Source organism: Amblyraja radiata, chromosome 23 (genome assembly GCF_010909765.2).
Source record: "Amblyraja radiata isolate CabotCenter1 chromosome 23, sAmbRad1.1.pri, whole genome shotgun sequence".
Lineage (NCBI taxonomy): Eukaryota > Metazoa > Chordata > Chondrichthyes > Rajiformes > Rajidae > Amblyraja > Amblyraja radiata.
In genome coordinates this window covers 19,472,338-19,498,902 of record NC_045978.1, presented here as the reverse complement: position 1 = coordinate 19,498,902, position 26,565 = coordinate 19,472,338, and the positions used below count along the sequence as shown (strand labels likewise).

At 43.0% G+C, this 26,565-nt stretch overlaps 1 long non-coding RNA gene across 1 annotated transcript; it reads right to left on the bottom strand.

The window, feature by feature from the left end:
• Positions 1–5,799: 5,799 nt before the first annotated feature.
• LOC116986097 lies at positions 5,800–17,284 on the bottom strand. Its single transcript, XR_004415412.1, has 3 exons — positions 17,210–17,284; positions 11,852–11,857; positions 5,800–5,811 (listed from the first exon to the last, which is right to left on the bottom strand). It is a non-coding gene; the product is annotated as an uncharacterized LOC116986097 (long non-coding RNA).
• Positions 17,285–26,565: the final 9,281 nt, after the last annotated feature.

The window sequence follows — 26,565 nt, the reverse complement described above, 5'->3', positions numbered from 1 at the left end:
GCCATCGCGTCTTTACTGGAGGTGAGGATAGCCGGCGGAGATTTTTAACCAGGCACAATTTTCGGAGTGACCCGAAGCGACCCAAAGTGGCCCAGCCCCAAGCAGCCTAGCATTGGAGACCCTGCCCAGCCCAGCCCAGCCCAGCATGGGTGACCCAGCCCAGTCAGAGACCCAGCCCAGACTCGGAGACTCAGCCCAGCCCAGAGTCGGAGACCCAGCCCAGCCCAGAGTCAGAGACCCAGCCCAGCCCAGAGTCGGAGACCCAGCCCAGACTCAGAGACACAGCCCAGCCTGGAGTTGGAGACCCAGCCCAGCCCAGACTCAGAGACCCAGCCCAGCCCGGAGTCGGACATGTCGCCGATGTCGCCAAATGGAAAGCGGGGACTCTGATCCCGGCGGAGGTGAACGACCGGCGACCAGCACCCGCTGTGAGTCCCCATCGCACTGCTCATTCCAGCTATTACCCCCCTGGTCCCCCATGCTGGCTCCTCCCCCCTCCCAGTGATGCCCCCCTTTTCCCCATGGCTCTCCCCCATCTTTTCTCTGAGCTCACTCCCCTCTACCCCCCGTCCACACACCCTTCTCCCCCCACAACTCCCCCCACCCACACACCCCTCTCCCTCCACGCAACCACCCCGCCCACACAACCCTACCCCCCCACAAGCCCCCCTGCCCACAGAACAACCCCCCCCACAACAGCACCCCCCCCCCACACAACAACCCACTCCCACAACCCCCCCTTGCCCCCACAACCTCCCACACACACACACCCGCCCACACACACCCTCCTCTCACACACACACCATCCTCCACAAACCCCCCCTCCCACACCCCTCCCACCCACATACACAGCTCACCCCCCTCCTTCTTCACCCTATCTATCCCTCGCATAATTATATATACTTCTATCTAGTCCCCCCGCAACATAGAACATAAAACATTTTTACAACTTTCTTATATTTTTCACTATTTTCCAACATAAATATACACCAAGTAGCACCGAGACAATTAAGCCAAATGGTAACTGATCTTAGCTGGAAACAGGAAAAAAGTGGTTTAGAATTCATATCTTTAGACATTATATATGAAAATGGTATGGTTTACTAGCTGCACAGTGGCACAGTTGGTAGTGCTACTGCCTCAACACCAATAAACCAGCTTCAATGCTGACACAGTTGTGATGCTATCCATGTAGAATATACGCATTCACACCTTGTGAGTTCCCTCCCACATTACAAAAGTGTGTGGGTTAATAGGTTGTCGTGTTCAAGAAGGAACTGCAGATGCTGGAAGATCGAAGGTACACAAAAATGCTGGAGAAACTCAGCGGGTGCAGCAGCATCTATGGAGCAAAGGAAATAGGCGACGTTTTGGGCCGAAACCCTTCTTCAGACTGATGGGGGGTGGGGGGGAGAAGGAAGGAAAAAGGGAGGAGGAGGAGCCCGAGGGCGGGGGGATGGGAGGAGACAGCTCGAGGGTTAAGGAAGGGGAGGAGACAGCAAGGGCTAGCAAAACTGGGAGAATTCAACGTTCATGCCATCCGGACGCAAGCAACCCAGGCGGAATACGAGGTGCTGTTCCTCCAATTTCCGGTGTTGCTCACTCTGGCAATGGAGGAGACCCAGGACAGAGAGGTCGGATTGGGAATGGGAGGGGGAGTTGAAGTGCTGAGCCACCGGGAGTTCAGGTAGGTTATTGCGGACTGAGCGGTGGTGTTCGGCGAAACGATCGCCCAACCTCCGCTTAGTCTCCCCGATGTAAATCAGCTGACATCTAGAGCAGCGGATGCAGTAGATGAGGTTGGAGGAGATACAGGTGAACCTTTGTCGCACCTGGAACGACTGCTTGGGTCCTTGAATGGAGTCGAGGGGGGAGGTGAAGGGACAGGTGTTGCATTTCTTGCGGTTACAAGGTTAATAGGTTAGTTGGCAGCTGTAAATTGGCACCAGTGTGTGATTGAATGGTAGAATCTGGGAAAAGAGTTGTGGGGAAAATTAAAAGAGTTTGAGTAAAGATGAGTGCTTGATGGTCAAAATAGTCTCACTAAGCTTATAGTCCTGTTTCCAGTCAGTATATCTCTGATTATTTGACTCTATGAATACAAGAAATATAAAATGGATTAAGTCATTCATCCCCTAATGCCATACATTGTTCATGGCTATCTTTAACCTCAGCATTACATTCTTGCAGGAATTTGATATCCCTTGGTTTTCTTAACATCTAAACATCTACCAAATCTGCTTTAGATATACTTAGTGACTGAATCTTCGGATAGAATTTAAAAAATTCAGGACTGCATGGATGAATAAGTTTCATACTGTCCTGAATAGCTGCCTGTTTATTTTGGATCTGTATTCCCTGGTTTTAGGCCCTCCAGCTGGAAGAAACATCAACACTACATCTACCTCATCAAACCTCTGAAGAATTTTGTATGTTTCGATGAGATCATTTCTCTTTTATACTCCGGAGATCATCGGCCAATCTCTTTACTCTCTCTCTCCGCATATGACAAACCTGCCACACTGGGAGAATCCAGGTCCCTCTGTTAATGCTTCACTCTGTGACAATTTAACAAGTACTCCACCTTCTTACATCTACAAAGTGGAGGACCCTACATTTTCACATATTGGATTCTATCTGCCATGTCCGTGCCCATTCACTTAGCCTGCTCATTTATCTCTCTATTGTCTCCATGTCCTCTCCACAGACAAAAATCACCATTGTTTGATTTTGATTTAGTGCCCTTGATCCCCTCATCCAAATCATGGAACAGCACAGTGGCGCAGCGGTAGAGTTGCAGCCTTACAGCCCCAGAGGCCCAGGTTCGATCCTGACTACGGGTGCTGTCTGTACAGAGTTTGTACATTCTCCCCATAACCTGTATGATTTTCTCAGAGATCTTTGGTTTCCTCCCACACCCCAAAGACATAAAGGTTTGTAGGTTAATTGGCTTGATATAAATGTAAATTGTCCCTAGTGTGTAGAATAGTGTAAATGTGCGGGGATCGTTGGTCGTGGTGGACTCGGTGGGCCGAAGATCCTTTTCCTCGTTGTATCTCTAGACTAAACTAAACTAAACTAAAGATGGTAAACGGCTAGGGCCCTAGCACCAATCCCTATGACTCCTCATTAGTCACAGCTTTCCAACCAAAAAATGGACATTTCTTCCTCTTGGTTTTCTGTTCATTAACCAATCCTCACTTCATGCCAATATATGACTCCAAAAATGCATGATCTCATTTTGTTTAATAATCCTTTTCCCAGCACCCTATCGAATGCTTATCAAACAAAATTGCATTTACTTTCCTTGCTGACAATAAATGGCATGTATTAAAACTCACAAAGGTAAATGTACTTTTACTGCAATGCATTATTGTGTTCGTTCTGCATGGAGTGAGCATAGTGCATGTCCTTATATTGTTACAGTTATATTTGTATAATATTAAGTTACCGAAAAATATTGACAAATCAGACCAAATAAAAGTTCAAAAAGCAATTGAGCATTATTAACTAGTTTCATGAATGTATTGTAAAATACTGCCACACTGTGATAGAGATTACATTTCTGTGGAACAAAAAAAATTGACTAAAAAAAAAACATGTCCCAGCTACACTAGTCCCATCTGCCTGTATTTGGCCCATATCCCTCCAAACTTGTCCTGTCCGTGTACCTGTCTAACTTTCTTAAACGTTAGGATAGTCCTGCCTCAACCACCTCCTCTGGCAGCTTGTTCCATACACCCACTACCTTTGTGTGAAAAAGTTACCCCTCAGATTCCTATTAAATCTTTTCCCCTTCACCTTAAACCTATATCCCCTGGGAAGCATTATTGTTAACATTTGTTCAAAATACTAATTTTACTTCGGAGTCACGTGAGTGACTACGTGAAGAACCCGCTCAGTGCGCAGGCGCGGCATTACGCCAGCAGTGCAACAGTGGCTGCCACGGGAGTTAGGCTGTCCCGTTACAGGATGAACCGGACCGTCAGGTGAGTACCCTGAGGTCGGGTTTTCTTTTACAGGTGAGCCTTTTTCTGCTTGTGTTTTTTACAGGCAGAGAAAAAGGCTCTGGAACAAAACTGTCCCCCGTTTTCCCGTTGGGGAGGGGGGCAGCAACAGGCGGTAGGAGCGTTACCCGGTGTTCCGTAATTCCCCGACACCGTGCCGAGGCCAGCCCGCTAGTACCTGAAGCAGCGGGCTGGACGCATAGCCACTCGAGAGGCATCCGGCAGGTGTTTCCCGATGTCGGACGGGACGTCTCTCCACCCGCACGGGGGGAGAGAGAGCCGCCTGAGCCGCTGGAGCGGCTCACGGAGCAGTGCCTGCGAGACGCGCTGCTTGAGGGGCGCTCTCGCTACTACAAGGCAAAAGCTCCAGAAGAACCTGTCCCCCGCTCGACTCCAGCGGAGGAGCGTTCCATTGCAGGGGGGGGGGCAGCAACAGGCGGTAGGAACAATTACCGGTCGCCCCGCTATCCCCATCACCGCGCCGAGCCCAGTCCCGCTAGTGCCTGAACTGCGGGCTGGATGTCTAGCCATCCGAACAGGCATCCGGCCGGTGGCGTCCGATTCGTCGGACGGGGACATGTCTCCACCTAAATGGAGGAGAGACAGCCGCCTGAGCTGCATCCAACAGCAATTGGAGCAGCTCCAGCGAGATGCGCAGAAAGAGCGCTCTCGCGGAGGGAGGTCAGGCACCCCCTCCACAGTGCTTCATGCACTGCCCTTTGCTCCCTCATTACTGGAGGCTAGCATTGGTGACCAGGGCTGGGCTGGTCTGGAACAGGGGCAGGCGGACGAATTCGGGAGTATGCCAGGGGTGCAGGAACATGAAGAGCTGTTGGGTGTGATGGACCGCTTGTAGCAACCCCACGGGCTGGAGCACCGCTGGAACCAAGAATGGCGGCCAGCATCAACCATTACTGGAAAAGGTGCTCGCTGAGGTGCTGAAACAACACAGCACCAGAAAACGGTGAGGCCCTCAAAGTAAAAAGTGTCAACAGCCAAATCTAGGGGCATGTGGGTCACACATCCAGACCCAAGAACTCAAGCTACAGCGGATCCTAAGGCTCCTGACGTCAGCCATCACAGCCTTTGCTCGTTCCGTGGAGAGCACGGAGATGGATACCTGCCAGCAGGATGTGCTGGCATTAATGTGTACCACACAATTTGAGATCAACAATCTCCGGAGGGAAACATAAGACCTGCCCTCAATCCCAAATTTGCTGGCTTGTGTAAAGCCCCAGCTGCGGAGACGGACGCGCTGCTATTTGGGAAAGATTTCAATAAAAAACTGAAGGAGATGCAGGAAGCATCAAAAACCTTCGGCCTAATGAGGGCAGGCCCCGGGACGAGCAAACCAAGACCTCCGATACCCAAGCGGCAGCACCCCACGGCATCCACCAGTCGACGTCCGCAATATGGGACTGGTGAACGCTTGGGGTCCGCACATTATCCCCAAAGATCTTTCAGATCAGGGCCCGCAGCGGACCCCCTGGAAAATGCGCCTCCCCCCAACATCGCCAGCACGTCAGAACAAAATCTTCAGGAAAATGAAGAAACAGAATCGCCAATAACCATGGAGGTAGGTGGGTCTGGTCCCTACCAGCATATAGAGAATAAGGGTGCTTTATTAACAGGGGGGAGATTACACTTGTTTAAAGAATCATGGGGTATGGTCACGAGTGACAAGTATATACTCAACAACATTACAGGATATAAAATACAATTCATGTCAGAAAAAACGCCGCCAGTTCAACAATGGCCCCAAAGGGTATTTCTCCCTCCGTCAAAAAGAAACGTGAGGGACAAGCTGAACTGGTGAGACTTATCACAAAGGGGGTCATCGAAAAGACCAAACATGAACCTTTGGAATTTGTATCGAATATATTCACTAAAACCAAAAAAGATGGTGTCTGTCGCATCATCATTGACTTAACATCACTAAACAAATTTGTTAAGTATATACATTTCAAAATGGAGACATATGTTACTGCCAAACAACTGAATTCCAAAGGACACTTCATGGCAAGCATTTATCTTAAAGATGCTTACTATCTAGTACCCATATACAAGGATCATCGCAGATACCTAAAATTTATCTGGATGGTACAAAGCATTGCCCTATGGGCGAACTTCAGCCCAAGATTATTCACCAAAATATTGAACCCAGCCATAGCAATACTAAGAAAACAAAAACATATTGTCATGGCATATCTGGAGGATATTCTCATAGTAGGGAAAACGATGGAATTGGCTGTGGCAGCAGTATCAGCTACAAAACAGCTCCTCGAAACTCTGGGGTTCGTCCTACATCCAGATAAATCTAAGTTGAAGCCATCGACTATCATGGACTGCCTGGGCTTCACAATTAACTCAGTCCATATGACTGTTACCTTGCCAAAGGCAAAAATGGTTGAATTAGCACAATCATGCAACAAATTAATGGTCAACGAGCGACCAACTATTCGACAAGTAGCAAGAGTAATTGGGGAAATGGTAGCAGCATTTCCGGCTACACAATTCGGACCTTTGCACTATCAAAAAATTTACAGAGAGCAAAGGTACGGGCAATAAACGACATAGAGGTCACTATGATCGTGTCATGAACTTACCCACTGAAGCAATATCAGAGCTACAGTGGTGGGCAGAAAACGTTTGGCATAGTTTCAGCCCTATCTTTATCACTAACCTTACTTTAGTTATTCAAACAGATGCCAGTGCTCAAGGCTGGGGAGCGACTAACTCCATATCCAGCACAAGTGGTAGATGGACTAAACTAGAGTCATCATTACTACTTACACTGGGCATTAACTATCTAGAGATGTTGGGCGCCTTTTATGGTTTAAACGCATATTTATCTAATATGCAGCACTTGCATTTTCGGTTACAAATTGATAAATACTACGGTGATGGCTTATATTAACCATATGGGTGGCATAAAATCATTATCATGCGACAAATTGGTCAACATGATTTGGCAATGGTATGTCGAAAGACATATTTGGCTATCAGCTACTTACCTACCAGGTAAGCTAAACACCCATGCCATGAGAAAATTAAACGCCTGGGTTGCAAGTTTGAACAGACCTTACCTGGAACTGGGATTGTCCAAACAAACCATCAACACCATGTCGGCATCCCTTCGAACATCCACCAAGAGGCAGTACTTAACCAGCATCAAAAAAGGGAGAAGTACTGCCAGGAAACATGGACAACATACGAAACAGCTACAGCCACCAACATACTGGAGTTCCTGGCCATCTACACCACGATGTAGGGATCAGCTACAGTGCCATCAACACAGCGCAGAGTGCTCTTTCTGCTTATCTCAAACCAGCGGCAGGACAACAGGCGATGGGATCCCATCCACTGGTGGTAAAACTGATGAAGGGCATTTACAATATCAAGCCCTAAGCCCAGGTATACCCATATTTGGGATATCAGTGTGGTCCTGACATATCTCAGGGAATGGCCACCAGCCAGATCCCCCGGCCTCGAGCAAGCTACACTAAAGACGCTCATGTTGATGGCACTTGTATCCGCTCAGAGGGTCCAGTCACTACACCTATTGCGACTGGACAACATGATCACAGCTCCAGACCAGATCTGTCGTTATCCAGCGACTGGTCAAACAGAGCAGACCAGGAACACCTAATCCAGTCGTGGCTTACCCACCAGAACCACGGTTATGTGCCATGACCCACCTACTATCCTATATAGACACAACCAGAATATTCGAGGGAGATGAAAAGCCTTGTGGGTCAGTCACAAAAACCTTATGGTGGGGTACGAGCCAAACCATTGCGAGATGGCTCAAGCAGGTGCTAGAAACTGCTGGGATAAACACTAACATGTACACATTTTATTCCACCAGGGCAGCATCCATGTCGACGGCTAAAGAATGGACATGCCTATAGACCACATCCTGGCTACAGCAGGATGGTGGGAAGGGAAAAGACCGTTCAGAAATTTTATAATAAGCCGTAGGCAAAACCTGGTTTATTTGCAGTAAAGATTTACGAACTGCAAATATTTAATTTAAGCCCAGGGGAGCAACTTAATTCTTTGTTGTTATTGTTTAAAAAATACCATTGTGTTTTTCTACAAATAGACTCATTGGTTCATTACGATAACACTTCCTCCCTCAAGAACTTCGGCAGTGAGTGAAATGAAACTGTTACACGGTTTGAAATCACAGAGCTTTGAAATCTTCACGTAGTCACTCACGTGACTCCGAAGTAAAATAGTAAGATTAAACGAGAAATTACCAGTTTGAAGTTTGATCTGTATTTTATGAGGAGTTACGATGAGGGATTACGTGCCCTCCGCTCCCACCCTCATTATATGGATCAAACTAATAAATTGATGTCTCCTTATCTTTACTATGTTTACTTCAAAATAACTGTGTCTATCTGTGATTCCACACCGCTGCTTGGAAGTATGCCGCGCCTGCGCACTGAGCGGGTTCTTCACGTAATCCCTCATCGTAACTCCTCATAAAATACAGATCAAACTTCAAACTGGTAAGTTCTCGTTTAATCTTACTATTTTAACTGGAAAGAAAGTTACCATTGATTTATTTTTTGTAATTGAGCAGAATGCACATGGAAATAAATGATGAATCCTTCTATCAATGTATCTACTGAACCTGGTCGTATTCTCCATTATTCACTTTGTCAGGTCCACCTAATGCACCTGGGCACTGACCCAAGGAAATTGAAGAAGGGTCTCGACCCAAAACATCACCCACTTCTTCTATCCAGAGATGCTGCCTGTCCTGCTGAGTTACTCCAGCATTTTGTGTCTATCGTCAGTTTAAACCAGCATCTGCAGTTCCTTTCTACAACCTAGCAAGGAAATTACTTTTGTGTCTATTGCAAAAGGTACTGTAAGGCACCATTGTGCTCTTACAAGACTCATAAACTATCGTGAATAGCACAATGCTGGTTGCTTCAGCATTTTTTTTTATTACACATGGGCTTGAAAGTTGAATAGAATAGTCACCCTTTGCTTTGCAATTTACTGTAGAACGTTTTCTAAATTTTCTAAAGTTAGAACTAGTTATTTATTTATTGCATCGTGTCTTTCATCCTCCTTTCAAAGCATATAAAAACTGAAACATGATTTTTAAAATGTAAAGAATTAACAAACACACAGGAATGCAAAGCAGATCACAGGAGTCCACATCAACATAGATGCTCCTCTGTGCAAATTAGACTTGTGCTTTCCCTCAACCATAAAGTATGTAAATAAAAAGTTTATACCCATAGAATTAACATAATTTAGATCTTTCTCGAATATAGAAGGGAAGAAAAAAGAACAGAATAGGAATTAAAGGTTAAAGAAGATATCCCTGGTGTGAGGGTCCAGGATGCCGGAAGTCGTCAAGCATGCTGGCACTGCCAATATTAGGTAGGAAAAGGAAGGAGGTTCTGCAGTAGGAGTATAGGGAGTTGGTTAATGTAAAAAGTAGGACCTCCAGGATAGTGATCACTGGATTGCTTCCTAATGAGGGTATAAACAGGAAGATAGGGGTGACAAATGTGTGGCTGAGGAATTGTTGCAGGGGGGCAGGGACTCAGATTTCTAGATCATTGGGATCTCTTCTGGGGCAGGGGTGACTTGTCCAAGAGACACGGGTTGCATCTTAACTGGAGGGGTGCCAATAACCTGGCAGGCAGCGAAGGAAGTAAGATAAGGATTCGGAGAATGGCATCAGGACGTTGCTACCAATTTTAAAGATTAAAGGGGCTGTCCCACTTAGGAGACTGGAACGGAAACCTCTGGAGACTTTGGGCCCCACCCAAGGTTTCCGTGCGGTTCCCGGAGGTTTTTGTCAGTCTCCCTAATAGTCGAAAGTGGTTTCCGCTTCTTCTATGTTCCGGCGATTATTTCAAAAACTACAAAACCGACCGTGACTAAAAATAGGTTGCCGTTTTAAAAATCGGTAATTTTTTAGTTGAAGCCGGTTGCGATGCTAGTTGCCGGAGGTTGCCGGTGGTTGTCGAAGGTTGCCGGAGGTTGCCGGAGGTTCAACCGGGAACCACCGGGAACCTCCGGGAACCGCACGGAAACCTTGGTAAGACCTCCCTGGTGAGAAAAGGGTTAAATATTAACATAAGCATGTGAAATTGGTCACACCTGGCCATGCTCAATCATAATTGCAGAGTTTGGAAAAGCCTCCCAGGTTTGTGTTTAAATCATTTAGAACCATGAGAGCAGGGAATCAAATAGTTAGGTGGATTTTACTAAAAGTCCATCTACTGATGTTAGCAGTAGCCCTTGTGCTTCATCAGCCTTTCAAGAAAGGCAGAAGGGAAAGCACAAGGGTGAAGAGGAAGCAGAAGAAGAGGTGTCAGTGGGTGAAGCCCTTCTTGCAAAGAAGGTTAAGGCTTGGCCAATACGATAACTTAATGAAAGTGCTGCAAGAGGAGGATTTGGCAGCATTTAAAAACTTTCTCCGAATCACACCTGAGCTATTTAATGAGCTGAAGGAAACTGTGGGTCCCCTGCTGAAAATAAAGGAGACCTATATGAGGAAGCCACTGGAACCAGGACTGCGCCTAGCCATCACACTCCGCTATTTGGCATCAGGGGACTCTTACAAGAGCCTCAGCTACAACTTTCTTGTAGCCCACAACACCATCAGTAAAATTGTCCGAGAGACCTGTGAGGCAATCATTGACGTATATGGGGATAATGTGATCGACTGCCCCAGAACACCAAATGATTGGAAGAGAGTGGCGCATGGCTGATAAACGGCGGAATTTTAAACATACATGTGGGGCAGTGGATGGCAAACATGTAGCATCCACCCAAGGGAGGTTCAAAGTATTACAATTATAAGAATTTTCACTCCATAGTACTGCTAGCCATGGTGGACTCGGACTACAAATTCCTGTATGTGAATGTGGGCACACCTGGCAGTGTAGCAGATGCCAGGATCTGGAGAGAGAGCCCCCTCGGGCAGTCAATGGAAAATGGAACAGCAGGCATGCCTGATCCCGAACCTCTGCCAGGAGAAGCCAACCCGGACATATTCTACAGTATGGTTGGTGATGATGCCTTTGTACTCAGACCGTGGATGATGAAGCCAGATCGTTGCTTGCTGTATGTGATGGAGCAGGAGCACAAGAATGTTGAGACGATTGTGTTTGCAGCATGTGTCCTCCACAACCTGATCCGTGTCAGATGTGCAGCAGCAGCATCATCTCCAACCATGGAGGAGGGTGACTTCTTTGACGTCCGCACGGGAAACATAACACCAGGTACTTGGAGGGCAAGAGTTAATGCCGCACCTATGGTACCATTGCAGGGATTGCCAGGTAACACTGGTTCAAGGAGTGGCAAAGAGCAGAGAGAATATCTCTGCTCTTACTACAACTCAGCCCTGGGTAGTGTGCCATGGCAGAACAAAGGTATTTGAGGAACAAAGTCAGCATCACACTGCCCAAGCTGTGGTGAAGCACTGCAGGAGGAGACTGCAGTGAAGGAAAGAAAAGTTTTATGTGAAGACAATTGAAATCAAGCTAATTCTGTTTAATTCCAGATGAAGAGTGACCTTCTCTTCTAATTTGTCAGAAAGACTTATTTGCAGTTGTTTTATCCAAAAACTGTGCTGATCTTAGAAAAATGTAAGAACATTTATTTGTAGATAACATCATGTGGTCTGTTAATATTTTTTCATTATGCAAGCGTTCTATTGCACAGCTTAATTTGAGGTTATCACAGGGAAGAGCTCTTTTGCTTTTACTTTTTACTTACAGCATTATTTCAATGTTTGATGAACCCCTTTTAGCAATTCACTTCCTTTTACTTGTTGTGGTGTTGAGTTTCCCAAGATGTGTGACAATGCCCTTGTATGTTGGAGATTTCAGTGCCTTTTAAGAGATGTGGAAACACTTTGTTTTCCATCTAGTGTGCTGCTTGTTTTATTTACTGATTCATCAATAGGTGTAATAAAATCCCCTTGCAAATGCAGAGCACTCGTGGCGTTGTGCTTTTTATCACTCATTGTAGCACATGTGAGAGGCTGAGAATTCCCTCCCTTATCTGGTGTGCTTCTCAATAATCCGTAAACATTATTCATGATTTTTGAGACTTTTAAAGAGATGAGATGTTCTGCTGCTATTGAAAAAATGGATCCTAGACAACAATGTTGGTTTGAATAAACAATTATTCTTCATTGTGCAAAGTTTACAAAAAATGATCAACCAAATTATTATCAAAACATTTTTAAACAGGCTTCATAGATTTAACATTTCAAAATAACATGACTTCAGACAAAACACAAACAAGTCTAGGCACCAAGAACAACAAACTTCAACAATCTTTTATCAAACGGTAAACAACCACATCAGCATGGAGTAAATGAGATGCTTGAGGGGTATAAGGAGTATAAAGAATGTAAAAATAATCTTAAGAAAGAAATTAGAAAAGTTAAAAGAAGATATGAGGTTGCTTTGGCAAGTAAGGTGAAAGTAAATCCAAAGGGTTTCTACAGCTATATTAATAACAAAAGGATAACGAGGGATAAAGTTGGTCCATTAGAGAGTCAGAGTGGACAGCTATCTGCAGAGCCAAAAGAGATGGGGGAGATATTGAACAATTTATTTTCTTCGGTATTCACCAAGGAGAAGGATATTGAATTATGTGAGGTAAGGGAAACAAATAGAGTAGCTATGGAAACTATGAGGATCAAAGAAGAGGAAGTACTGACACTTTTGAGAAATATAAAAGTGGATAAGTCTCCAGGTCCGGACAGGATATTCCCTAGGACATTGAGGGAAGTTAGTGTAGAAATAGCAGGGGCTATGACAGAAATATTTCAAATGTCATTAGAAACGGGAACAGTGCCGGAGGATTGTCGTACTGCGCATGTTGTTCCATTGTTTAAAAAGGGGTCTAAGAGTAAACCTAGCAATTATAGACCTGTTAGTTTGACGTCAGTGGTGGGCAATTAATGGAAAGGATACTTAGAGATAATATATATAAGCATCTGGACAAATAGGGTCTGATTAGGAACAGTCAACATGGATTTGTGCCTGGAAGGTCATGTTTGACTAATCTTCTTGAATTTTTTGAAGATGTTACTCGGGAAATTGATGAGGGTAAAGCAGTGGATGTTGTATATATGGACTTCAATAAGGCCTTTGACAAGGTTCCTCACGGAAGGTTGGTTAAGAAGGTTCAATGGTTGGGTATTAATGGTGGAGTAGCAAGATGGATTCAACAGTGGCTGAATGGGAGATGCCAGAGAGTAATGGTGGATGGTTGTTTGTCAGGTTGGAGGCCAGTGACGAGTGGGGTGCCACAGGGATCTGTGTTGGGTCCACTGTTGTTTGTCATGTACATCAATGATCTGGACGATGGTGTGGTAAATTGGATTAGTAAGTATGCAGATGATACTAAGATAGGTGGGGTTGCGGGTAATGAAGTAGAGTTTCAAAGTCTACAGAGAGATTTATGCCAGTTGGAAGAGTGGGCTGAAAGATGGCAGATGGAGTTTAATGCTAATAAGTGTGAGGTGCTACATCTTGGCAGGACAAATCAAAATAGGATGTACATGGTAAATAGTAGGGAATTGAAGAATGCAGGTGAACAGAGGGATCTGGGAATAACTGTGCACAGTTCCCTGAAAGTGGAATCTCATGTAGATAGGTTGGTAAAGAAAGCTTTTGGTGTGCTGGCCTTTATAAATCAGAGCATTGAGTATAGAAGTTGGGATGTAATGTTAAAATTGTACAAGGCATTGGTGAGGCCAATTTTGGAGTATGGTGTACAATTTTGGTCGCCTAATTATAGGAAGGATGTCAACAAAATAGAGAGAGTACAGAGGAGATTTACTAGAATGTTGCCTGGGTTTCAGCAACTAAGTTACAGAGAAAGGTTGAACAAGTTAGAGCTTTATTCTTTGGAGCGCAGAAGGTTAAGGGGGGACTCGATAGAGGTCTTTAAAATGATGAGAGGGTTAGACAGAGTTGACGTGGATAAGCTTTTCCCACTGAGAGTAGGGAAGATTCAAACAAGGGGACATGACTTGAGAATTAAGGGACAGAAGTTTAGGGGTAACAAGAGGGGGAACATCTTTACTCAGAGAGTGGTGGCTGTGTGGAATGAGCTTCCAGTGAAGGTGGTGGAGGCAGGTTTGTTTTTATCATTTAAAAATAAATTGGATAGTTATATGGATGGGAAAGGAATGGAGGGTTATGGTCTGAACGCAGGTATATGGGACTAGGGGAGAATACGTGTTCGGCACGGACTAAAAGGGTCGAGATGGCCTGTTTCCGTGCTGTAATTGTTATATGGTTATTATATTATATGGTTAAACGTTACATTATTCATTTTCCATGTCCCGGAAGAAACCTCTTGGAACAGGTGATGCGCCTCTTGAGGAAACACCTTGATCAGAATAATCTGTGGCGATTGCAGCCAACACAGATCCTGTGGGCTGGAAGTCAGTGTACTGCCTCTGAAATAAAAAACAGGTTTGAAGTTTTCAGCAACACTGACCATCAAAAGCTGCAATTGACATGTATTTACACATTCTTGAAAATCTCATTGTCTCGGCGGTCAGATCATGGGCCACTTTTTGATACAACTTATTAGCATGTACGGGAGCAGGATGAATTACATTGTCTTATGAGGGCTTGAACAACACATGATAACATTCAAGTGAAAGCTTATAAAGTTTCATATGTTGAGGCTGTGGTCTTGATGAAAGCTTTTGAAACATAGATCCATATCTTAGTTGAACTTAACAAAATTCACTGAGGAATTAATTTGACAAAGAGTGCAATCATTAAAGTTTCCATTATATATTTTGTACCTGCTCAGAATGGTGCCAGCGCTGCGGCATTGGATTAATTTGACGTGGTGCAAACCGCCGACGTGGCAGTTGTGGATCTGGCTGGGCATACTACAACAGAAATGAAATCATAGTGAATATCTCCTCTAAATTACAGAGATTGCAGCACGGTGATCATATGAATGACAGAAAATCTAGATTGCATTTTACCTTGTCGCAGTGATTCATGGCATCATTTACAAGTTCTCTACATATTGACATGTATTGCACAGGTGGGTGGACGTGAATCATGGTGACGATGAACTCTGTCATCCTAAATAGGAACTCCTCCAGAGGTGTTTTACCCCTCCGGTCATCCTCTATGTACTTTCGGATATCGCTCAACTGCTCCAAGATCTGAAACATAAATAAAAAAGTAAGCAGCACAATGGTGGATGGAGGCATTGATTACTGAGATGTTAAATGTGCTGAAACCTGCCTGTTCTCCTCTGCCGGGGGTCTCTCGTGCAGGGCTACCTCCTCCTGTGGCATGTTCTTCTGCCACTCCTCCTCCTGGGTGTGTGACACACATATGGTAGGCTTTTTGGAGGGTTGTGCCTACCCCTCTTTGTGTGTCTTTTGGGAGCCATCACCTCTACAACTTTTCTCTGCTAAATGAACTCTGCAACTGTGATTGACCATGCCCAGGAGTGACAGAGGTCACATGCTTATGTTAATTTCAACCTTTTTTTTCACCCAGTTGTGTTCCACCAGGGAGGTCTTACCAAGGTTTCCATGCGGTTCCCGGAGGTTTTTGTCAGTCTCCCTAATAGTCGAAAGTGGTTTCCGCTTCCTCACTGTTCTGGCGATTATTTCAACAAATTCAAAACCGGCCGCGACTAAAAATAGGTTGCCGTTTTAAAAATCGGTAAACGCCTCTGTGACAAAACCTGACAAAAACCTCCGGGAACCGCATGGGAACCTCCGGGAACCGCACGGGAACCTCCGGGAACCGCATGGGAACCGCAAGGGAAACTCCGGGAACCGCATGGGAACCTCCAGAAGATTCCCGGAGGTTCCCAGAGGTTCCCGGAGGTTCCCATGCAGTTCCCGGAGGTTTTTGTCAGGTTTTGTCACAGAGGCGTTTACCGATTTTTAAAACGGCAACCTATTTTTAGTCGTGGCCGGTTTTGAATTTGTTGAAATAATCGCCAGAACATTGAGGAAGCGGAAACCACTTTCGACTATTAGGGAGACTGACAAAAACCTCCGGGAACCTCAACTTGGGAAACTCAACACCACAACAAGTAAAAGGAAGTGAATTGCTAAAAGGGGTTCATCAAACATTGAAATAATGCTGTAAGTAAAAAGTAAAAGCAAAAGAGCTCTTCTCTGTGATAACCTCAAATTAAGCTGTGCAATAGAACGCTTGCATAATGAAAAAATATTAAAAGACCACATGATGTTATCTACAAATAAATGTTCTTACATTTTTCTAAGATGAGCACAGTTTTTGGATAAAACAACTGCAAATAAGTCCTTCTGACAAATTAGAAGAGAAGGTCACTCTTCGTCTGGAATTAAACAGAATTAGCTTGATTTCAATTGTCTTCACATATAACTTTTCTTTCCTTCACTGCAGTCTCCTCCTGCAGTGCTTCGCCACAGCTTGGGCAGTGTGATGCTGACTTTGTTCCTCAAATACCTCTGTTCTGCCATGGCACACTACCCAGGGCTGAGTTGTAGTAAGAGCAGAGATATTCTCTCTGCTCTTTGCCACTCCTTGAACCAGTGTTACCTGGCAATCCCTGCAATGGTACCATAGGTGCGGCATTAACTCTTGCCCTCCAAGTACCTGGTGTTATGTTTCCCGTGCGGACGTCAAAGAAGTCACCCTCCTCCATGGTTGGAGATGATGCTGCTGCTGCACATCTGACACAGATCAGGTTGTGGAGGACACATGCTGCAAACACAATCATCTCAACGTTCTTGGGCTCCTGCTCCATCACATACAGCAAGCAACGAAATCTGCTTGTGAAGATTCCAAATGCGTTTTCAACGACCCTCCTTGCCCTGGAAAGCCTATAATTAAAGATCCTCTGATCCCTAGTCAAATTCCTGTGTGGATATGGCTTCATCATCCACGGCCTGAGTGCAAAGGCATCATCACCAACCATACTGTAGAATATGTCCGGGTTGGCTTCTCCTGGCAGAGGTTCGGGATCAGGCATGCCTGCTGTTCCATTTTCCATTGACTGCCCGAGGGGGCTCTCTCTCCAGATCCTGGCATCTGCTACACTGCCAGGTGTGCCCACATCCACATACAGGAATTTGTAGTCCGAGTCCACCATGGCTAGCAGTACTATGGAGTGAAAATTCTTATAATTGTAATACTTTGAACCTCCCTTGGGTGGATTGCTACATGTTTGCCATCCACCGCCCCACATGTATGTTTAAAATTCCACCGTTTATCAAAGCCATGCGCCACTCTCTTCCAATCATTTGGTGTTCTGGGGCAGTCGATCACATTATCCCCATATACGTCAATGATTGCATCACAGGTCTCTCGGACAATTTTACTGATGGTGTTGTGCGCTACAAGAAAGTTGTAGCTGAGGCTCTTGTAAGAGTCCCCTGATGCCAAATAGCGGAGTGTGATGGCTAGGCGCAGTCCTGGTTCCAGTGGCTTCCTCATATAGGTCTCCTTTATTTTCAGCAGGGGACCCACAGTTTCCTTCAGCTCATTAAATAGCTCAGGTGTGATTCGGAGAAAGTTTTAAAATGCTGCCAAATCCTCCTCTTGCAGCACTTTCATTAAGTTATCGTATTGGCCAAGCCTTAACCTTCTTTGCAAGAAGGGCTTCACCCACTGACACCTCTTCTTCTGCTTCCTCTTCACCCTTGTGCTTTCCCTTCTGCCTTTCTTGAAAGGCTGATGAAGCACAAGGGCTACTGCTAACATCAGTAGATGGACTTTTAGTAAAATCCACCTAACTATTTGATTCCCTGCTCTCATGGTTCTAAATGATTTAAACACAAACCTGGGAGGCTTTTCCAAACTCTGCAATTATGATTGAGCATGGCCAGGTGTGACCAATTTCACATGCTTATGTTAATATTTAACCCTTTTCTCACCAGGGAGGTCTTACCAAGGTTTCCGAGCGGTTCCCGGAGGTTCCCGGTGGTTCCCGGTTGAACCTACGGCAACCTCCGGCAACCTCCGGCAACCTCCGGCAACCTCCGGCAACCTCCGACAACCACCGGCAACCTCCGGCAACTAGCATCGCAACCGGCTTCAACTAAAAAATTACCGATTTTTAAAACGGCAACCTATTTTTAGTCGCGGTCGGTTTCGTAGTTTTTGAAATAATCGCCGGAACATAGAAGAAGCGGAAACCACTTTCGACTATTAGGGAGACTGACAAAAACCTCCGGGAACCGCACGGAAACCTTGGGTGGGGCCCAAAGTCTCCAGAGGTTTCCGTTCCAGTCTCCTAAGTGGGACAGCCCCTTTATGCTACACTTTTCAAATATATTGTTTTACCTCAAATAATAGTTAATATTGGGGTAACAGTTAGTGCCTGCTTTTGTGACATGAAGCTTTTATAATTTTATACAACTACTTTCCACTGATGACTAAATAAATCTAATAATAATTCTATAATAGGTCAATTTGCATATCTGTTTTAAGGATTACATTCACAATTCCACTTACTTTACATGAAGACTATCTTGATGCAGCACTTTTACTATGTTTAATGTGTTTAGAGGCCTATTATGCTGTTGCAAATAAGAATTTAATTGCTCCCATTTGCACTATATTGTTTTTTTAATTTATTGAACTTTTTTGTTTGTTTATAATATTATCTATTGAGTACTGTGTTTACAAACCCGTATGCTGCTGCTGCGAGTAACATTTTCATTGTTCCATTCTGGTACATATGACAATAAAAGACTCTCTTAACTCTCAAATTTGTTAATGCATTAAGCACACAAAATGGTAACGTCCACTGTTTTGTTTCCATTGAATGCATCACCAGGCCATGCATTTTGTGCACACAGCAAAGGATGAGTTTCCACTCTGGCATAGCTAAAGTTGCAAGTGGGAGTTTTCACTTGATGTAAAGATTAAACCTTGTTGGTGATTTCTGCTTAACCCAAGTTGTCAAACACATACATTTTGGAAGTTGCTGCTCATGCTGAACAGAGAACTTCAAAGGGAAGGGGCTTCTTTATGATGGTGCAGCTAATTTTGAATTGACATCTGAACAATTACAAAGGAGAGAGCTGGAGCACTCTAAAATTGGCCAATCACCAAATTGGAAACAGATGACTGGCACGCTATTCAAACCGGCATGAGTTTTTTTTTTGGAATGTAGTGCAACTAAATTTGAAGACCAGATTAGAAAAGGTTCACTTTTGTTATCGCTATAATTAAAAGCTTCCACAGTGTATGATCATGCCCAAGACTGTTGGGTCAAGCTAACAAAATGCCATCTGCTGAACATTTAGATCTTGTGATATTAACATACACAGTGGCTAACAGTTTGTTAACCTCATCAAAATGACCAACAAATTAATAAAAGGTTAACATGGACATTGATTTATTTGGCTAATATTGACTTAACTTGGACATTGACAAGCAATTGACTCGCATTGGCTGATCTGATCATTGATTAGCAGTTGAACAGCATTGCTTCAGATCAACATTGACTATATTTTTAGTCATTGATTCATATAGCATTGAAACACATGCTGTAGCCCAACTTGTCCATGCTGACCATGACATCCCATCTAAGCCAATCCCATTTGCCCACATTAGCCCCAACTCCTACAAAATCTTTCCTCTCCATGTACCTGTCCAAATGTATTTTAAATGTTGTTATTATGCTTCCCTCAATTACTTTTTCTGGCAGCTCATTCCATTTGCTCACCACCTTTTGAAAAAGTTCTCCTTCAGGTCTTTAATTTGTCCTTAAGTCTTTAAAAAGGCTCTGTGCAGTCACCATCTCTTCGCTTCATGATTTTATACACATCTATAAGATCAACCCTCAACCTCTTACATTCTCTTGCCTGCCCAATCCATCCCTATAGATCAGGCTCTTGAATCCTGGTAACGTAAATCTTCTCTGCACGCTTTTAGCTTAATGGTATCTATCCTATAGCAGGGTGATCAAAACTGAACACAATACTCTAAGTGCAGCCTCGCCAATGACTTATATACCTGTAAGATAATGTCCCAACTTCTATACTCAATTCCCTGATTGATCAAGACCAAGATGCAAAAGCCTTCTTCGCCACTTTATATACCTGTGATGCCACTTTCAGGGAACTATGCACCTGTCCTGCTCGATCTCTCTGCTCTACAACATTCCCCAGGTCCTACCTTATTTGACTTGCCAAAATTCACCAGTTCACACTTATCTGAATTAAATACCACTTGCCATTCCTCAGCCCATTTGTCTAGCTGATCAAGATCCTGCTCTTCTCATCCTTCTTGTGGTAATTTTTATGTTAATGCAACCACTCATTATAAATCGTTACTGTAAACTTTTTTTTGAGATTTATATTTTGGATGATACATATTCACTCTCCAGAAAATTGATAATGATGATTTACAAATGGTGGTGGATGTATGGAACAAGCTGCCAGATGAGGTAGTTGAGGCAGGGACTATCCCAACATTTAAGAAGCAGTGACACAGGTACATGGATTGGACAAGTTTGGAGGGATATGGACCAAATGCTGACAGGTGGGACTAGTGTAGCTGGGACATGCTGGCTTATGTGGGCAAGTTGAACCGAAGGGCCAGTTTCCACACTGTATCACTCTATGACTCTAAACGTTGTGGTGAAGTTGGTAGAGCTACTACCTGTGGTATAGCAACCCAGGTCCAATCTTGAACTCCAGAGAGCAGAGTTTGTATGTTTCCCCTGTGATGAAATGAATTTCTTCCAGGTGTTCTGATGTTCTTCCACGCCCCAAAGTAATTGTGTGGTGTCGGTCGCTTGGTCACTGTAAACTGTTTCTGTACTGTATGACTCAATAACTCTAATTCTATGACCGGCAAGATCAATTCCTTGGACATTCATTGCAAGTCCACTCCCATTTCAGGATAAGTATGTTGTCTCAAATTGTTTTCACCAAATATAACGACCAATAATATCATATTATTTGACCGATGCCAATGCAATAATTCTTGCTTTAAATTTGCGATTGCTGTATGTTAATGTCAGGCATAAAATCATCCCGGGGCGGGGGGAGGTCTGCATTCCTAGAATGCCTCATGTAATGTTATTTACATGCATACAAAGGTTCATGGAAAGAATGGAGACAACAAATGTGAAATTGTAACTGCTTGCCCTCAGCATGACCACAAAAAAAGGCAATGAATGCTTAGATATAGGTCAAAAATAGCATTAGGTTAGTTTAAAGTCGTCTCCATGAAGGTAGATCACACCCTAATTCTGGATGTTAATAAGTGCTTGGTAAATATGAAGAAAATAATCATTCATGTGTAAAGTAAATATGAAACAATGTGTTCTGTAATTATATCCATTCCTACCAGATGGTGCATATGTGGGAAACAGTAAAGACTGTTCAATCTATGTAAATTTATGAAGCTGAACGGTAAATGTTAGTGATTTAGACAAGCAAGCCTTACGAATCTTTGCAACTTTGTCCACTTAGTTACAAAAAGAGGTGCTTGAAACATATCTGTAGGATTTTAAATATGCATCATTCATTAATGCAGGTTGTCATTTTAGCAATTACTATTTCATCTGTATGTGATTTATATTGTGAACATGCAAAGTGTGAGCTGCAAACTGTTTCAGGGAGTTGTAAAAGAAGAATTGACATTTTAGCTTGAGAATTTTTTTACCTTGTTTTCTTTTCGAATGTTATCATCACAAAATTTGGGATTTCAGATATTTTTAAAACTTGCTTACAAGGGAATTGTTTGTTGCATGCTGCCTGAAAGTAAATAATCATTAGAAATGGGAATATAAGATGCAGAGATAACCTTTTTATAGACAAAGTATTTTTGGCAAGTCGAATGGTGGAAGATCAAACAATACATCTGTCACATTCTTTCTGTTTCTTTTAGCCCATAGAGAACATCTGGGGTATCATTTCCATTTTCCTGATCTTCTGCAGACTCTCAAGATAACATCAGCACTTCAAAATCCACTCCATGTACCAATTATTTATGACACTCTTGGCAGAGTCACAGTCAGGAGGTAATGTGATCACTGCATCCAGAAATATTTTGGATCTATTTTCATTTAATTTTGAAATAAAATGCTTGGCAAAACTGTCATGGGAGAAGCACCATTTGATTCAGGTGATTATTGAAGTGTTCTTGGCAAAGGTAGTATGTTTTTCATCCATTTTTCAAACCTAACATTCAAGCTAATGGTGGAGAATGGTTCCATATGCATACTACCGTCAAGCAACTCACCCAAGTGGCTATTCTTCTTGCGTCTTACACTTGACAATCAAAATCCAGACAATTTATTTTTTCCTTAGGAGATGGAAGGATTGGTTTGCAGCTGAGCCAACTACTGTCCTTCCTTAGATAGACACAAAATGCTGGAGTAACTCATCGGGTCAGGCAGCATCTCTGGAGAAAATTGATAGGCGACAATAGGGTGGGGTTTCTTCAGAGTCTGAAGAAGAATCCCGACTCGAAATGTCACCCATCCATTTTCTCTAGAGATGCTGCCTGACCCACTTAGTTACTCCATAATTTTATATCTATCTTTGGTATAAACCAGCATCTGCAGTTCCTTTTTATTACATACTGTCCTTCCATGATCAACGTGCATGTACGTTTCAAACAGGAAGCGAGTATCGAAGGTGAGCTGGAACAACAGCTGCTTTCTCTCCCTTCCTGTGGGACAACCAGTTCCAATGCAAATGTGTTTTTGATCCCCCATTTGAGACCAGTTAATTCAAAACAGACCAGGGATCAATGGTCTCTGTACCTTGGTACATAATTTAATACAATTAATTTAAAATCATTGTGAGTGTAATCCTAAAAACGTTTGTAAACCACCATCACTGGTGAGATATTCTTTGTGTTTACTAGTCACACAACTCTTTCGTAGTGATTGCTTTGAAACAATTCATTCATAATTCCTGGAGTGTCACTGAAAGACATGAAAATGCTTTATAAAGGCTAAAGTACTTTCAATGTATTTGGAAATACCCCTTTTTGTTTGCTTTATATTTATATATTTGGTTGAAGAAACATTCCCTCTGTATGATGATGGATTCTTAAACATCAGTTTAAATACTATCATCTTGTATCAGTGCATTGTTATTATTTGTTAGACAAAAGGAATTATCATGGAGCATGACTATTTGTGGATTCTAATTGAAAGTTAGGCACATCTAGAAACAACTATAATGAAAGAGAATGTTATTATTGCCAAAAGATCTGTGATTGCATGAACTAGGCATGACCACATCTGCTACATGTAATCTAGGACATTGCCTTCGCAGTTTCTAGTGAAATATTGCAATGCACATTACCAACATATCCTGGGGCAATCAGCAAGTCCTAAGAATGTATGTTTTAAGAAGACTGATTTTAATTGCAGCCTCTTTTTGCTAATTGACCTGAGCCACTGTTGCAGACCCTTGGTTCCGTCTCATAATCACTGTGCTAGCAGTTCTTGGTGATAAGAACATATGCTTAAGAACATAGGCCAGTATAGCATTACATTTCCTCCTGAAATTTTTCCAAGAAATGCACTTTTATCTGTGGGCTAAACCCTGGTTTACTACTTGTTTACATTTGCCAGCACCACTCACCTCTGTCCAGCTCTCATTCATTTTTCTGTTCTCTTGAGCATCTCATATGCTGTTTGCTTCTTTTTGGTACTGATTGTAATCTCCTCACTTAAAATCTCAAAGTCTCAGTGTTTTATCTCAAGCTCAACTGTCCTATGTTGTTATGTAGCAATGATCATGTTTAATTCAGCATCACCTGGAAGCCTAATTACTACGTAGGGTGGCACAATGTTGAATTGGTATTGTTGCTATTTTACAGCGTCAGAAACCTGGGTAAAATCTTGACTATGGGTGCTGTCTGTACAGAGTTTGTATGTTCTCCCTGTGACTGTGTAAATTCTCTGTGGAATTCTCTGCCTCAGAGAGCGGTGGAGGCATGCTCTCTGGATGCTTTCAAGAGAGAGCTTAAAGGAGTCAGGGGGATATGGGGAGATGGCAGGAACGGGGTACTGATTGGGGATGATCAGCCATTGAATGGATCGAAGGGCCGAATGGCCTACTCCTGCACCTATTGTCTATTGTCTATTGTATATGTTTTCCCTAGGTGCTCCGGTTTTCTCCCACATTCCAAAGACGTGCAGGTTTGTGGGTTAATTGACTTCTGTAAATTGTGTGTAGGATAGAACTAGTTACAGGTGATCGTTGGTCAGCGTGGACTCAGTGGGCCTATAGGCTTGTTTCCAGGCTGTGCTCTAAACTAAAACTAAACTAAATTTACCTGTATAACATTGTGCATCGTATTAATTAATCATTATCAGTTTTTGATAAAAGTATAATTATCAGGAAACTTTTTTAAATCTCTTACCTCGACGGAGATGCGATTTTATTCCGTATCGTATCTCCGTCCACACTGCGGCCTAACATCGTGGAGTTGGCGGCCTTTGCTGGAGACCGACTTCTCGTAACATGTTTATGTTAACTTTTATGTAGTTGTGTGTCTTGGTGCTTTTTTTTTAGTATGGCTGTATAGTAAATCGAATGTCACTGTACCTTAACTGTGATAGACAAGTTACTGGAGAGTATTCTAAGCGATAAGATATATATGCATTTGAAAGTAACCAAAAAGCATAATGAGGGTAATGCTGTAGACATTGTTTATATGGACCACAAAGGCATTTGATAAGGTGCGGTGTGGTAGACTGCACTGGAAGGTTAGATCATGTCAGATCCAGGGAGAGCTAGCTAACTGGAAAGATAATTGGTTTCATGAAAGGAAGCAGAGGGTGATTGTTTTTTGGTCTGGAGGCTGTGACTAGTGGTGTGCCTCAGGGATCGATGCTGAGCCCATTGCGGTTCATATTAACAATTTGGATAGGAATACAAATACATGATTAGTAACTTTGCAGATGATACTAAAGTGGATGATGTCATAGGTAGCAAAGATTGTTATCAAAATTGAGGACAGGATCATGATCAGTTGGGCAGGTAGGCTGAGGAATGGTTAATGGCGTTTCATGCAGATACAGTAAGTGCGAGATGTTGCATTTTGGGATGTCAAACCAGGGCAGGATCTTCCCAGTGAATGGCAGAGCTCCAGGGGTGTTGTAGAGCAGCAGAATCTAGGAGTGCAGGCACATAGTTCATTGAAAGTGGTATCACCGACAGATAGGGTGATCAAGAAGCCTTTCTGTACTTTGGCCTTCATCAGTCAGGGTATTGAGAATAGTAGTTGGGATGTTATGTTCCAGTGGTACAAGGCATTGGTGAGATCGCTTTTGAAATATTGTGTTCAGATACATTAAATAATTGTTCATGATTGATTCAGGCAGAGGTTCTGAAAAATAACAACTTTCTACATATTTTTGTTACTTCTAAAAATCTGTTTTCACTTCAGATCTTTAGAACACAAAACTTGGTCAAGACCATTTCTATTCACATAAATATTTTGATAGTTAATACAAAGGAATGACCTACGATAAAATATTTGCCACTATTGTTTATGCTATCTTTTCCATTTTGACATTTATATTGCTAAACCACTGGTGTATTCCTTAATGTGACTACGAAAGGATCAAACCATTTCCTTTATCACAATAAACTAACAATTTAACTGCAATCACTCAGAAATGTTTTGTGAAGACTATTAGACACATCAATCAATTTGTTGACTTTGTGCTACACTTGCGTACATGCGAATGATGGAATTCTAGCATTTTTTGCTTCAAGATTGGCGAATTGAAAAGATATTAATCAATGTCACAGATTCATATTTATGTGAAGCAGTTTATAAAAATGTTAAGACTCATAACAACACTAAGACATGAAATAATATTGTTTTGTTCTTGTCTAGACCGAGTACTGATGATAGCAGTGTAGAATGTCCTGGAAAAATTGTTATGTTCGATCGTACAGTGCAGGGTCATTCTTCTTGAAAGTCCCAATCTGGACTTAAACAGAATGTGAATCTCTGTCCAAACCAGGTCGCTGGTTACGATCGACCCTGATTACCTTCATCTTGTAGTTGTTTTGGAAGATTGTGTGGGTACAATGTTTAAATTACTGGATTAATAAATAATGTGCAGGCTAACAAGCTAGTGACCTGCAGCTATATATAACTTAAATTCAGTTCATAATCTGATATTTAGAACCAAAATTAGTCATTAATATTAATGACCAAAATCTACTGGGTTGCTATGAAAACTGAGCTGTAGATGTTGTCTACATGGATTTCAGCAAGGCATTTGTCAAGGCTCTGAATGGTAGGCTGCTCTGCAAGGTTAGATCGCATGGGCTCCAAGGAGAGTTAGCTGACTGGATAGAAAATTGACTTTATGGAATGAAGCAGAGGGTGATAGTCGAAGTTTGTTCTTAAGACTGGAGGCCTGTGACTAATGATGTGTTTCATGGATCAGTGCTGGGCCCATTGCTGTTTGTGATTTATATCAATTATTTGATTGAGAACGTACAAGACATGATAAGTAACTTTGAAGATGACACTAAAGTGGGTGGTATTGGAGATAGTGAAGATGGTTATCAAAG